This window comes from Pleurodeles waltl, chromosome 8, assembly GCF_031143425.1.
Source record: "Pleurodeles waltl isolate 20211129_DDA chromosome 8, aPleWal1.hap1.20221129, whole genome shotgun sequence".
Lineage (NCBI taxonomy): Eukaryota > Metazoa > Chordata > Amphibia > Caudata > Salamandridae > Pleurodeles > Pleurodeles waltl.
Genome location: NC_090447.1, coordinates 514952261 through 514968624, shown reverse-complemented (window position 1 = coordinate 514968624; position 16364 = coordinate 514952261). Strand labels below are relative to the sequence as shown.

The 16364-nt window shown below is 45.9% G+C and overlaps 1 protein-coding gene across 4 annotated transcripts in view; it reads left to right on the top strand.

The window, feature by feature from the left end:
- Window positions 1-16364, top strand: part of LOC138250087 (zinc finger protein 664-like) — a 190742-nt gene that overhangs the window by 94757 nt on the left and 79621 nt on the right. The window lies entirely within an intron of this gene.

The following is a 16364-nucleotide window of genomic DNA, read 5'->3' as shown; positions in this document are numbered from 1 at the left end:
CTTGCAAATTTCATATCTATGTCTCTGAATAAACCATCACCAGCCATGTGCTTGTATTTTGCTGTGGGAATACTTGGCCGCAGTTTTATTACATGCATGGATTCTTTCAGTACATCATAAACCTCGTAAATCACAGTGGTTAGTCATATATCAAGAGGACAAGGCATTAACGTTATTTACAGTGTCAGAACTCCTTCTGAGTGCCACACATAATTCTTAACATGATCATAAATCATAACTGGGAGATAGGTCATAAATCACGGTTGATAGGTCACATCATCTCCCCCGTACATCAATAATTTTGACATGATCATAAAGACATTGCTGCCCGACAGGTCATAAACATCAATGGTTGACATGCCCTCAATCTTCTCTGCCATGTATCAATCAAGTCCTTGTCATTTGCTTGTCACAATTCTGCCACCTGTTATTGTTGAGGCCCTCCTCCCTGAAGCTTTTTGGGGTCATATAGATTTTGTTGGTCTTTTGTTGGTTCTTCCTTTGATTGTAAGGGTTTAGCCTCTTACTGCTGTTAGGCTCAACTCGCTACCTTGTCTGTCCATTTTGTGCCCTGCCAGTCGGTGGGTCTGGGCTGTGAGTGCTGTGCTTACTCCCTATCTGCCTACTTACCCTGCCGTAAGGCATTCCCAGGTAAGTGGCCTTCCTCTGGCACACCGCCCTCCGTTGTGCCCCCTTTACCAACCAGCGTACCCCTTTCACTGCCATGTCGCCTGAGTGGCTCACGTCCCCAGACGGCTCCCCCATTTTGTCCTTTGGGGTTTTGCTGTTTCCTCCACTTATCAGTGCAGATACACTCTTCAGTGCAACCCTCGGCTACCTCATTGGCTCTCATTTTTGCACCTCAGTGTCCCGGCCATCAGGCCTCCCAAGGATCACTGTTATGGCAATGCATTCCTTTTTCCTGGCCTAATGGCCACGTTTATGCTTGAATGACAAGGATTGAAGGTGCTGTCTCCGCCACACTGGTGGTGGTCTCCCGACCTTTGACTTTTCTTGTAGACCTGTACTTATGACAGGTACTTGCTCGGCAGTAGACTTGGTTGCTATGCTGCTTCACCAATGAGCCTAGGTCCAATGCCACCCAGTCTGTCCTTGCGGAGGATTAAACCCCCCATGACTGGAGTGCCCAGGACCCTTCCTTGGGTCACCCAGCGTTATATCCCCGACTAGAGGGAATAGTTAACCCTGATACTCAGTTCCCTGGTTGCCTCGCCAGCTGACTCCTAATGGCCAGCCAGCTGCTTATCGAATCAAGCTGTATCCTGTCTTCTCAGCTACTCCTGCCATTCCCAGTAATTTTTTTATTTTATTTTTTGCTTTAAGTGCTGCACATAGCCCAGTAGGATGTCAGCGCCCTTTGTGTCTTCCCGTATTGTCTAGAGAGGATGAAACCTATAGCTATCACTCAGTATATAGGAAATGTTACCTAAGATAACAAAGTACTCCCATGTGTAGTATTATTCTTCCTCCGTAGGCCATTGTGATTACAGGATGCCATTTCAGGCATGAGCTCTGGGTTTAAAAGTTACCCACTGAATGGAATTGGCTGTACCCCAGAAGATGTATTTATACCCCCCAACCTTTCTTAGTAATTTTAAGGTAATTGTAACCTGGGAAGTCATAGAGTTCTAAACTATACCATGCAGCCCTTTCATGCTGCCTGGATTACCATACCGCAAGTGTCATCTACACATAGACGGACAGATCCCTGTTGCGTTTCCTGCAGTTACTCACTTGTTATCAAGGGAAAGCCCTTAAAGTAAATGAGGTGCTGGATTAGTAATTCTAGCTGTGGTTGTGGAAGGGTGAATTATGTTGGGCTCCCTGTGTAATCTTCCCCATACATACCGAATGCACTCAGCTCTGTCCTCACCGTTATGTGCAGGCATGATCAGGTACTCTGCGGCCTCCCAGTGTGTTGTTTATCCTCGTGGATATCATAAATTAAATAAACAGGGGAGACAGTCAAGCACCTATTTTGGAGGAGTGCTGCAGCACAAGCTCACCAAACGACAACAGTTGCTTAACTAACACCCATAACAGCTCACCCGAGAAAATCCAAACGTTTGTTACTGTTAACCTCTCCAGGGTGGCCCGTGAGCATGCGCATGCATACCTTCCGCTGCAGCAATTGACGTGGCTGACGGTATACCCTGCATACTTGCAGATTACCTTGAATTGTCATGTGGTACCTCTAAGCACCGAATTGCAGTTGTCGTGTTTAAAAACCCCATACTTGTCCACAATGGCACATTTGCTCTACAGCATGCAAACAAATATTTGTTTGTGCATTCACCCTCAACAGGCTAACCCGGATAACCTTCCGGGCCTGTCTTCTATGCACCTGTCCTAGCAGCGGTGATGTACTCCTGTGCGGAATGGACAGGCCAGCGCAAACCTTTATGCATACCTTTGGCAGTTTATGCAGTGCAAGTTCGCCCTGACTGCATCAGGGCTTTATTCCTGAGCACTTATTATCTAATACAAAGCATTGCACTTGTAAGCAGTGGGGGATTGAATAGTTGTGTCAAGCATTAAATCAGAAATTACGTGCCAAAGGAGTGCCCAGCATCACAGGATAGTGCAAGTCTCTGTCACTGCCTTTCCATGGCATTTATTGCCCCTCACACGAGCTGAGACATCTATACTCCATGATCCACTATATCAATCCAGCCTTCCCCCAACAGAAGGCGGCACTGCATGAGTAGCAGCCCTGTAGGCCCTGTCACATCAAAATAACCGGGCATCTGCCCCAGCTGATACACAGCTAAGTTAGGCCAAACATTGCAGCAAGATAACACAGCTTAGTGGCGAACGGTCTCGTGAGGCGCAGTTTGACATCCCAGTATGACAAACTTAACTTACTCAGTTCCATGTCGGCAGTCCTGCAACAGCTTGGCCACAATAGCATTGGAAGAAGTGCCCAAAAGAGGCATAGATGCCCACACCGGTGGTAGTGCCCTAAATACCGGGGGGAAGGGTATTGTTACTTAATGCCCTCTGGCAGCGCACACTAGTTTTTTTCTTTTCTTTTTTGGATCTTCAACCTCTTACTCAACTCCCCTTCAGTCCGTGTCCCCCATTTCCCATATATGACAAAACTCATCACTTTCCTCCCCCAACAGTGCCCATCTCCGGATCTCCTCGCTGGAATCTTGGACACGTTTAAAGTACTTAACACAGGGGTCCTACCCCCCCACCGATCAGCCAAGTAAGTCTTTAATCATCTGGAGGTTATGGGATAGGAACGGTCCTTGCTTCCTTTTTTTTTTTTTCCTTTTTTTTTCCTTGCGCTATCCAGCACCACCTAGCCACCTAGTGTTTAATTTGTGAATAAAAACATGCTGGTGCCCAAAGTTCTCCTTGGAATCACAAGGCTGCTGTATTTACAAGTGCAAGCTCAGAATACTGAGACAGCGTAATCCTAAAGCCATCTCGGACTTCCTAAATCCATATACAGTCACTCCCCTGCCCCTTCACCCCACCTTTGCAGCTTTCTGCTTTCTCCCTTCTCCCTTTGTGACGCTTTTCTGTCTTTCTGTGTATTTAACCCCTGATGCTATTCTCTAGTCTCCCCAGCATATAGGTATTTTTCCAGTGCATTTCTAAAAGCTGGGTTACTATAGTTATAATATGCTTGAACCAAAACCCTTCGCAAGGGTAGGGTGTTACACATCTGGCATGTTTTCCAGTTGCAGGGTAGTCCAGTCTTGGTGTTTCCTTGGAACTTTGGGGACGGCAGTCCTAGTTTTATACTGGGTCAGAGTTAAATAGGAGCAGAAATACCAGTATTGTAAGAAAAAGAACACTGGGAGTGAACTAACTCGCCAAGGACGAACACGTGAAACCTGCTGGATATTCAATGAGTTATCTTTACTGTTTTATTTAAAAAAGAAGCAGAACCATCTGGAATTCAAGTTTACCAGATGACTCCATTACCAAAGCTGCCGCGCTTTTGGCTTTTCTTTTAAACCGCACTGTACTGGTCTACTATTTCAGGTGGAGTGAATCAGAACTACAATACCCAGAATGCATTAAGGTGTGAACATCCGGCTGGGAGCCCAGTGTTCTGCAAACCTTGCTCACATACAAGTCATGTACACGTGTGATAATAGTGTCCCATGTTAAAGTATTGAAGGGAGCTTACTGGTCCCACATACGTAATAATTACATTTCTCAAAAATCGAATGGTCATTTAACTAATTTGTTTATTGACTTTAAATGGTACCCAGAGTTCGAACTATATCTAGATATAATACCTGACTTACTAGGCAAAAGCTTGTATGCCAGATTTCAATTTGGAACATTACCTTTGAAGGCCTTGACGAGCAGATGGGGACCTAAGTCAAGCTCTGATATTTGTCCTGCATGTGGCACTTCTTCTGAAACAATAGAACATTTTATGTTTTTCTGTCCCGCTTACTCAACCCCAAGGTTTAAATGGATTCACAAAATCTGTCGGGAACTGAACTTAAGGAAATGTTTTTTAGCTTTGAGGATTTTAAAAAGCCACAATTCAAATGTGACAATTTATGCAGTAAGTAAGTTCTTAGTAATGGCATGGCGCATACGTATTTTTTATTTACAATGATTTGAAATTGTTACTAGTCGGGCAAACATGGATTTTATTTTCTTCTTTTAAATTTTCCTATGATATTGTTATGTTTATTTATATTCATATCATACTGTATTGTATGCTTTGATGGTCTGTCGGCCGAATAAAGCTTATGTGTGAAAGTGACCTTGTGATAATTGTGCACTTCCCCCTCCTCCTCTGAGGCAATGCTCTGGGTGCAGTAGTTTTCCTCAACAAGAGCACCATGCACAGCAGCATAGGGTGCAATGTTTCTGACACACAAACGGGCCAAAACACGTGAATCCAACCCACAATAGAAGAAACCAGCCCTTGCACCACACCTATGGTACACCAATGACAGTACCTGGACGTTCAGAAGTAAACCTGCTACCCTCTATGCCGGAGAGTGAACGATTCTTTTCTTTTCAATATAGCCCTGCTAGCTATGAGTATACGAGTACAACAGGACTGAGACTACCTGAACGCAAAGCAAAAACCCAGAGCTGGCCACTCCTCCCACTGGGCAGGGGCGTCTCTGGTATGATGATTTAAAGTATAATGGGTCTTGCTGGCCCACGTTTTAGTAACTGCTCTGAGTGCAAGAAGCTGAGCTTTGAACTGCTGTGAGCGTTCAGTGCCCACATGCTTTGCGAATTCACGCACTTGCCTTGACATTCAACGCCACAGTGTATGCCTAGTTATAAATGACAAAGCTCGGTTTCTTCAGCGGGACCCATTCACTCCGCTTACACCTTAAATCAGCTGTCAGGTCCTTGACTTTAAGGAATACCGGTGCTTAATTTGTACAAGAACTAATTTTGGGAACCACTGCCATGAACTTAGTTTTTATCACAATTTGGCCGAGAGCAATAGAGAGAAAGGGACGGTGGGGGTCAAAGAAAGAGAACAAAACAGTGACCAATGTTGAAAGCAGGACTAGAGTGGAACTTGCAAGAGCGTGATAAGTAAAGAAGATGTAAAGAAGTGGAAGAAAAGAGGCACAGGGTGAAATCAAAGCTACACACAGTCCACGTATTATCTAACCATTTGGCAGCACCAGTTCAGCGCACCTGAGAGACCTGCACTTGTGTTTTGTTTACAAATTAAGCACTGAGATGCAGGGGCGTAGGAGACAATACATTTCTGGGGGGGACAGGGACAGCCTTGGGGACTTTCAATCAACCCTATACAAATCGCTCGTTGTTTACGAACTGCAGGCTCCGATAAATATACACAATCATATATATTGGAAGTGAAATAGGGAGAAAGGAAGGCATGTTTACACAGTCTGAAAGTATCTTTTATTGTTATTTATATTCACAAAGTAATTAGCTCAAATGTGAAAATAACATGTTGATTAACCTTGCATCTTCATGCACCAAGCAATTCAAGGTAGGAGGGTAAAAAGGAAGAACATACCCTTTGCGCCCCAAACCCATCATGCTCCTTACCTCATGCCAATTGGAACCGCACTGGAGAGATCAAAAGCGATTAGGTACAATAGTTGTAAACTGTGCTCGAAAACCATAGTTCTAATAACACTTCTACTCCTGTGTGTGATTTTGGGAAGCTCAGTTCCACATCAGTCTTAACTAGAAGCATTTCAACTGAAGAAACTCTTGGAGTTACAGGCTATATAAACATGGATTCTCTAATCTCTGTATAAACTGCAGTCACTAATTTCTTTAGAAACGGCTGTTTGTGATGCACCAAGTCACAGCGTGTAAAGAAAAGACATTCACTGATTATAAAGAAAAGACATCAGAAAATGACTATGATAGGGTTATTACAGTCGAGTTCTGACATTACAATGCCTTCTGCCAGAGCTAGCAGCCAAGGTAAAAGGCAGATCAGGTCAAGGAGCATATTTAATAAAGCTGTTTAAAGCAAAAAATTGAATGTTGCTTTTCTTTCTTCTGCTTTACTTTAATAGCTTGGAATGACAGAACCTATGCACTAAGGTTTTAAGTGGTTTGTGGGAAAGTTGGTGGTGTGACCATGTATTATATGGGGTAAAATACCCCCTGTGTACATAAGGATATTGCAAGTCACCTTAAAGTTCATACCTTATAAACAAGCAGTGGCAAAGCTTATAGGTCTCGCCTATGTAAGTTCTATTGCCTTTGCCAATGTGTTTTAGCTATGCTGTACACTAGTGAGACTACTATTCAGCATGGCTCAAAGTTAATGGCATAAAGGAGAATGATGTGTCATCGACTGGTGTGGCATAGTATCATGGAGTAAGTAGAGTGTCCTAGAATGGAGCAGTAAACTTAACTTTGAAGGAACAGGGGTCCCTGGAACAAAATGCAACACCACTGCCATAAACAATGATATTAAAGTAGTATGCGAATGGAATGTTTTATGCATTTATTCAATCAAAATATAAAAGATCAAATGTAGTGGGAAAACATCAACAGGGGAAATCGAGAAAGACTGGTATTCGGGCATTACACAAGTTATCTGGATGACCTAATGTCGCCAATTACAAGAAAAAATTAAAAAGTAACTTATATAGTACAGTGTTTTGGAGGAGGCTGGCCTGGTTTGTAGTGGGTACCTATGGTACTTACACCTTATACCACATCCAGTTATCCCTTATTAGTGAAATGTAGGCAGTGCCTAGACGCCAGCCTCTCTAGGGGTGGCTGTAGCCAAGGCTCATCTAGGAGACATGCAAAGCTCATGCAATACCACTGTAGTCACACAGTACTCACACACATGAAAGAAAATACTCAGTGTTACAAAAATAAAGGTACTTTATTTTAGTGACACAAATGCCCAAAATACCATAGAGACTATACTCCCTTAGGAGGTAAGTAATACACCAATTATATACACTAGTATGCAGCAATAGCAATAAAAACAGAAAACAGTGCAATTAGTGAAAATCACAATGGTTAGAAATGGGCCTAGGGGAAACACAAACTATGTACTAAGAAAGTGGAATGCGAATGTCGGTTTCCCACCTAGGCAAGTGTGGTGTGTAGAGGGTCGCCGGGAGTATAAGAAAATACCAAAGGTAAGTAATAGAACCCACCTCAGAGCCCAGGAAAGCAGGAGTAAATCACAGTAACTTTCCCAGAACACACAAGAACACGAGAAAGAAGATAATGCAAGAACCAGAAGATACTTCAAGACACAAAGGGTGGATTCCTGGACCTAAAGACCTGTGGAAGAATGGGACTAAGTCCAAGAAGCACAGAAGAGTCCAGGGAGGACAGGAGCCCCCGCTAACCTGAATCAAGGTGCAAAAGAAGAACCACTGGTGAAGAACAACAGTCAGTACTGCACTCAAGAAGATGGATGCGGGTTGGTGCAGATGATATCCCACACCGGATGGATAATTGCAGTCTTGTTTGCATCGCTGGATTCCACCAACAAGCCTTGGCACAGGCAAAGCTCATGGTTAGTGGAAAATGGCACTGCCCGGGACCAGGAGGGACCTGGTGGACTCTACCCAGGAGGAGGAGTCAGAGGGGGCTCTCAGAAACTCAGAGAGCCCACAGAATACCAGCCAGCACACACAGGAGTCCCCCAGCACGGGGACAAAGGAGTTGCAAAAGGAGGCCCATGCAGCACAAAAACAAAGGATCCCACGCCGCCAGAGAACCACTCAGGAAGCTGTGCATCTCAGGAAGGAGTGCTGGGGGCCAGAGCTACATTGTACACAAAGGATTTCATAGAAGGATGCCACACGCCTTGGCAACTGAAAAACACGTGGTGCACGGGGTACTGTCTTGCGTGAGAAGGCAAGCTCTTACCTCCACCAAAGTTGGACAGTAGGACGTCAGGACCATCGGTACCACTTCAGTCTACCACCGTGATGCAGGATCCATGCAACTCGTCAGGAGAGGGGACCCATGCAGATGGTCATCATTGCAGAGAGGTGCCTGCTGAAGCAGGGGAGTGACTCCTTCACTCCAAGGGAGATTCGTTCATTCTTCTGGTGCAGACTGAAGACAGGTTGTCCTCTGAGGATGCACAACAGTGAAACAGTTGCAGTTGCTGGCAGGAGCTGAAGTTACAATGTTGCAGAAGTCGTCTTTGCTTCGTTGTTGCAGTTTAGTTCCTGGAGGGTCCAGATTCAGTTTCTTCGGTGAGAAGGTGAAGTAAAGGATGCAAAGGATTCCTGCTGGAGTCTTGCAATCTGAATTTGAAGATCCTCCCAAAGGAGAGACCCTAAATAGCCCTGAAAGGGGGATTGGTCAGCTAAACAGGTAAGCACCTATCAGGGGACGGCTCTGACACCACCTGCTGGCACTGGCCACTCAGATGCTCCCAGAGTTCGCTGCCAACTTGGAATCCAAGATGGCAAAACCCAGGGACCCTCTGCAGGAGCTCTGAGCACCACACCTGGGGTGGTGATGGACAGGGGAGTGGTCTCTCCCCTTTCCTTTGTCCAGTTTCGTGCCAGAGCAGGGACTGGGGGTACCTGAACTGGTGTAGACTGGATTATGTAAGGAGGGCACCAAATGTGCCCTTCAAAGCATTTCCAGTGGCCTGGGGAAGGAAGCTACCCCTTCCAAACCTATTTCCAAAGGGAGAGGGTGTAACACCCCTCCCCCAAAGGAAATCCTTTGTTCTGCCTTCCTGGGCTTGAGCTTCTCAAGCAACAGGAGGACAGAAACCTGTCTGAGAGGTGGCAGCAGCTGGGGCTGCCTGGAAAACCTCAGAAGGCTGGAATGGCAATACTGGGGGTCCTCTAAGGAGCCCCCAGAGTGCATGAAATCATACAACCAATGCTTGCAAAAGCCTTGGGGTATGATTCCAACATGTTTGATACCAAACATACCTATGTTCGGAGTTACCATTATGTAGCTGGGAATAGGGAGTGACCTATTTCCACTACACGTGTAAAATGGCATCCCCGCACTCCTGAAGTCTGGGAAAATGGTCCTGGAGGTCGTGGGGGCACCTCTGCTAGTGCAGGGGTGCCCTCACACACAGGTACTCTGCACCCTGCCCTCAGGGCTGGAGGGCCTGCTATAGGGGTGACTTATAAGTGACCTGGTGCAGTGTAACTGGCAGTGAAAGGGTGCATGCACCTTTTCACGCAGGCTGCAATGGCAGTCCTGCAGAAGAATTTGCATGGGCTCCCTATGGCAAAAGAAATGCTGCAGCTCATAGGGATCTCCTGGAACCCCAATGCTCTGGGTACCCAAGTACCATATAATAGGGACTTATAAGGGGGCACCAGTATGCCAATCTTGGGTGAAATACTGAGTTACCAGTATGCAACAACCATAATTTAAGGGAGAGAGCATAACTGTTGGGGTCCTGATTAGCAGGATCCCAGTAGACACACTCAAACACTCTGGCAAACAGGCCAAATGTGGGGGTAACCAAGCTAGAAAGAGGCTACTTTCCTACAAGGTAAGCATCCACAATAATTATTTACAAGCTTTTATACACCCACTTTTACATGAATGACTCAAATAGTGAATCAAGAAGTCATTAGCTCATAGTACCTATGCTTATGCCAACTTATGTACAATATCACAAATTCAAGTCAAGGTACTTTGCCAACGATATTTCGATCCCCTAGACAAGTATCAGGATCATACTAAGCCTTCGTTAAGCTTGAGTTAAAAGGGTTACAGAGTGCTTGTAACCAAAACGGCCAAGATAAATCTGACTCATGTCTCATATGAGTGACAAGGCAATCAATGGAGATCTGAATCTATAATCAAGCGCCAATGCCATAAAGTAATAGTAGAGTGGAGTAGTGTCACAGTGTAATAGAGTCTCATAGAGTGGAGTGGCAGAGTGTCGTAGAGTGGAAAGGCATAAATATGAGTGAACTGGAGTAGAGTGAAGTAAAGTAACGTGAACTTGCATAGAGAAAGTTGGGTAGAGTGCTGTTGAGCATAGTACATTGTTGTATAGTGGAGTGGCATAGAGGGTTGTGCAGTGGCGTTGAGTAGAGTATCGTAGATTGAAGTGGCATAGAGTGGTGTGGAGTGGCATAGAGTGGAGTAAAGTGGAATGGAGTGGCGTATAGGGAGTTGTGTAGGGAGTTACAGAGTGGAGAAAGTGTTAGAGTTTAATGGTATAGAGTGTCAGAATCTAGTATCATGGAGTGTAATGTCAGAGTGAAGTGTCATAGAGTGGAGTTGGGTGGTCTAGAGTGAAGTGGCATAGAGTACAGTGGCGCAAAGTAGATTGGTGTAGAGTGTGGTGGTATAGAGTGCGTTGGTTTTGAGTAAAGTGGTGTAGAGTGCATTGACGAAGACTGCACTGGTTTAGCGTGCAGTAGCGTAGAGTGGTGAAGAGTAGAGGGGAGCAGAGTGGAGTGGCACAGCATAGATTGCAGTGGTTCAGAGTGATGTGTCATAGAGTGATGCAGTGCATGGTAGAGTGGAGTGGTGCAAGATAGAGTAGACTGGTGCAGAGTGCAGTGATGCAGAGTAGAGTGGCATAGAGTGTAGTGGCATATAGTACATTGGTGTAGAGTGCAGTAGAGTGGCATATAGTTGAGCGGTGCAGAGTAGAGTGCCGTGGTGCAGAGTAGAGAGGAGTATAGTTCAGTGGCAGAGTGCAGTGTTGCAGAGCAGAGTGTCATGAAGGGCAGTGGTGTTGAGTAGAGTGGCATAGAATGCACTGGTGTAGAGTGCAGTGATGTAGAGTAATGCAGAGTAGAGAAGAGTGGCTTAGAGTACAGTGGTGCAGAGTAGAATAGAGTTGCATAGAGTGCCGTGGCATAGAGTAGATTGCTGCAGAGTACAGTATAGTGGTGAAGAGTAGATTGTTGCAGAGTGGAGCATAGTGATGTAGAGTGCAGTAGCATAGAGCAGTACAGAGCAGATTGGAGTGGCGCAGGGTACATTGTAGTGGTGCAGGGTAGATTAGACTGGCATAGCAAAGAGTGGAATTGCGTAGATTGCAGTGGCATAGAGGAGATGATTTCAAAGTAGAGTGAAGTGCCTACAGTGGAGTGGTGTAGAGTAGATGAGAGTGCCGTGGTGCAGAAAAGAGTGCATTGGGACAGAGTACAGTGGCATTGAATGCAGTGGTGCAGAGTAGAGTGACGTGGAGTTCAGTGGCAGAGTGTAATGTTTCAGATTAGAGGGTCGCAGAGTACAGTGGTGTATTGTAGCGTGGCATAGAGTGCAGTCGCGTAGAGTGCTGTGGCGCAGAGTACAGTGGCATTGAAAGCAGTGGAATAGAGTGCTGTGGTGTAGAGTAGATTGGCATAGAGTGCATTGGTTTTGAGTAAAGTGGTGAAGAGTGCACTGGCAGAGTGCAGGGGTGTAGTGTACAATGGTTAGAGTAGAATAGCATAGATTGCAGTGGCGTAGTGTAGAGTGCTGCAGAGTAGAGTGATGTGGAGTGGTACAGCATAGATTGCAGTGGTGTAGAGTAGCAGAAAGTGGAGAAAAGTGGTATAGGGTGCAGTGGCATAGGGTAGATTGTTTCAGAGTAGAGTGAAGAAAAGATAAAGAAAAGATAATATACTTCAATATGCTTAAGTATGTAACGATAACAACAACATAAATAATAACGCTAGGCATAACGGCCCAAAATGAAATATGGCTTCTCCCTGTTAGCCACGCTATAATCAAGCCCTTCATTACCTAGATAAAAAAGCATTAAGCATAAATCATAGAAAAATATACCCTTCTAAAACCTATATTGTTGTGGGAAAGGGTAAAATCTGGGCCCAATTTCGACTTCACTGTTTCACCAACTGGTGTGATCTTAGGCAAATACAAATACTGTGATTCACAGTCTCCTTTCTAGCCTGCAGGCACCAGGCTGAGTGGGACTCTGTTTCCTCTTTAGATCTTCCTCATTGTTCTGCAGCTCCTCTTAAAGGCCTCCTGCAGTGCTCCTCTTCAAGGCGGCAGCAGGTGATGCAGACAGTAATCATCCAGAACTCTTCTCCTCCTCGTGCCCTTTGTTCTTATGAGCACCTTTAATGCCCACAGCTGTGAACAGGACAATCAAAACGGCAGAGGGCCTCCTGACTCACCTTCATTCTGTTACCATCAGATTGGAGGATGGTCCCTACAGAGCTATTATAAGTAGCGCTTTTGTGCGCTAATGGCCCTCTGAATAATAGATGTAAAAGGGGAAATTATTTTGTCCCCTTGTGCCCCCCACCTTCGTCCCCCGTGTCCCCCACCCTCCAAAATCTGGGGGGATACGTTCCCCGCGTCCCCCACACTTCCTACGCCCATGCTGAGATGTCCCCCAGGCTCATATTGTCCTAGCGGGCAGTCAGGAGCGCGGCTTGCAGCCAGGTCCTCTGGAGTCGCAGGGAATCCTTTAACTTACTGACATGCAGGACTCGGGTCTCTCAGAAGAACAGAGCGCGCCTGCAGCTGGATGAACACAGGCAGCCCTGACGCGTGCGCCTGTTGCTGGAGAGTGGGGCTTTCCCGGCGTGCAGTGCTGCAGAGGACCCGATGCTGCGACACTGGGTCTTGCATTTCTTTTGCGCTGCCCCTTCCCCACGAATGTACTTTTAGCAGGGGCAGCACAGCCCTTTTAAACCCCTCTCCCCCTTACCCCGTGCCCCAGCAAAGGGTGCAGTGGTGTTTCCCCATTGGGGGGTTTAAACACAACTTGACTTTGCCAGGTCTTCATTGGCCTGGTGTCTTCGCACCACCTTTGGCGCGCTTTTCTTCCCATTGATGAGGGAGCGGTTTACCCTCCCCTTGTTGGTTTGCTGCTAAAGTGGCTTAATCCGGTCATTCCTTGGGCCCCGACGGCTGTTTTTGCACTGGGTCTTGATGCCTTGTTCGGGGGTGGCCTCTGCCACTCCTGCGACAGCGCGCGAGTTTTGAGATGACACCTGCTTCAGGCGGTTGGATTTATCACAGCTTTGAAGTTTCACCCTGGGTTCTGCTGGGGCAGGGAAGCACAGTCATTAAGGGTGCCTCGCTGATTTCCATTGGAGAACATTTGTGCTGGGAACAGTGGGGGGACGGAGGTTAACAGGCTTAACTGGCATCCACTGTCCCAGTACCAAGTATTCAAAGTACACCACACAAATGCAAAAGCCATTTTGGATAGAAATGTTATGACTTACGAAAATCTAAATTAACTATGTTCATTAGATGATACTGGTCCCCTCACTCCGTGGACTTTTCTATTGCACCAAGAAAGGAATTGAAGGCAACCGACACAAGCAGAGGAGTAAAATCAGTTTTATGGGAGGAGAGCCATAAAACATTTTATTCTGTGAGAGAAGGGCAGCCTTTTCCAGCTCTGCTTGAAAAATACGAAACACCCAAACCACCCCCAACATCCCTCTATTCTCCCTGCCTACAAACAATCTAATTAATTCATGGTGCCTCTCCCCTCACCATTCACGTCTGAGGCCAACATAGACTTGCTGGCAATGGACACAACTGTGGAGAGGAGAGACGGCCCAAGCTGAAACACTTTGCAGCCGTGGCTGTGAGAACGTGTGATTCAATAAACACCCTGGAGGCGAACAGTACATATGCTCTTCCCTCACTACATTGCTCGCTGAGAAGGGAGACTAATGTATAACTCCTGCACTTGACACACTACAGAGCAGACAATAACAACCACTTGACATCCAATACAGCCCATGCAATTCTTATCATACAAGAATACTTTGGCAACATTTGTATAGTGGAATCAATTGGCCGCTTTATTAGTGTGGACAAGCGATTTTGTGACTGCCCCAATATTAACATATTTAAAGATTATGCAGACTGGTCACTGATCAACAAGCGTTTAGTACATATGTTAAATAACTTTTATCTTGTGCATTCTTTAGTTTTTACACTTTACACGTCTAAGTTCTCCATTTCACAATTTGTCATGAGTGATTGGTGGCCTTCGAGTCCTGGCCTACCTTTGTCCTGCATCCTTTTGTCCTTTGAATTTGGCAGTCCCACTTTCCTTTTAATGGAAAGGCTCTCACGGACAGTGTTTGTTTTACCAGTGTTGTTTATTTGGGGGTAGCCTTCCGTTCTTGGAAATAGGCCCAACTCGCTGCCTGGCGTGTTAAATGCCCTGCCATCCGACATGGCGGTTCTGGGCTGCGAGTGCCGTGTTCCGCTTAGCCCCCTTACTTTGCCACCTTACACCCTGCCGTGAGGCATCCCAAGGTGTGTGGCTTTTTGTTCACACACCCCCTTACTAGGTGTGTCCTCCAATGATTTTTTGGTAAAACTTTATCTGTCTTCCGCCTTCCTTGTCCGTCATTGCGACTGTATGCCTCTTCGTTGGGGTGGAAGGGTGGTGCTTCTTTGACTGGCGCGCGTTGTCCTGCCCCAGCTGGTCCCGATTTTGGGGGGCCTGCAGGACGCTTGCCTTAAATGCCTCTTCTGGCCCCCCCCTCAACATACCTGTGAAGTTTCCATTGGGGGGTTTGAAAACTGCAAACCCCCCACTATTGGTGGGGTCGAATCTGACCCCCTCCCCACCTGATGATCGCCCTAGGGAGCGAGGGGTGCGACGTTCCTTTGCTGGGGCGCGCCATCCCCAAACTGGTTAAACCGGTCCCTTGCGGGCCAAGGCGGCCGTTAAGGCGCCGGCCCTTTATGCCCCCTGCGGGGGCGGCCTTTGCACTTCCTGCTGCACAACAAGCGCATGTACACACGAGGAATGAGGGTGGGGGAAGAGGGGACTACCTAGAGGACTGCGAGAGGGAGAAAGGAGGCGAAGACACCATGGAGCAAGGAGTTGAGTAGACGTGATAAGAGACTGGAGGGAGAGAAACTGGAGGGACAGAATGTGGATATAAACAGACTGCAAACAGAAAGGGAAGCAGGAAGCATTTAACACAGGACGAATAAAAGCAGAAAGGGGATTGGAAGAGGACAAGTGGAGACCAAAAAGAGGTTGTCAAGAAATAAAATGAGAATTTGAGGAGACCCTACGACTCGATGGGAATTGCAGTATGACCTCCCCCAAACGCGGACAAGCAACACCTGGACATTACATTTTTATTTATTTTTAAATAATTTTCTTGCTTTGAAGTCAGACAATAAGAAGTAAACTTGCGTCCTTGGAAAACAGCACCTGACATTTGACATTGGTCTTTAAATGCTCAGCAAATATGATGGGATAAGAAGAAGATTTATAGACCTGTTTACAGAAATGGAGTGAGTGAAAACATGAGCGCTCGTGTGACGTGCTGAAACACAAAGAAAAAAGTAGTCCCTAAAATAGTTGCTAAAATAGGAGCAGTGGATGCATTATATTAATCACTATCTAGCCGAGGCCTAAATGACCACCCGACCAGCTTGCCAAGGACAGATCTGTTGTTTTGCAGTTTTTGTCATCTTATTGTGCCCCACCCCCATTTGCATTTTTTCTGACTTGAGTCTTTAGCGAGGGTTATGTTTACAGTGTTTGGTATGTCATACAGTAGTCTGAAGTTTAAAAAGCCTCTTTGGCAATCAGTTCTACAATCTGAGAAAGTTACACTTTGAAATAGTTGCAATAGAGGTGTTTGATCGCACTCTACTGATGAATAGGACAGTTTCTGGCTTGCCAATGAAAAAGCAACTTATTTTGTTATGATGTCTTGGGCAACTCTTTTGACAGAACAGCATGAAAATGTTTACCTCTTTCCATGGGTTCAGCCTGGTTTCCACAAAAATCTAAAATCGTGATTTCCAGACTGACAAACCTAGGACGGTAATAACATTTGCAAGAAAATGGAAAGGGTTACTTGGGGGAAAAAACTGAATAATTGTATGTGTGTTATACACAAGTTTACCCCAACAGAAACCCCTATGAGTAGCAGCTCTTCGTTCAGTGTTGCGCTTGAAGAAAC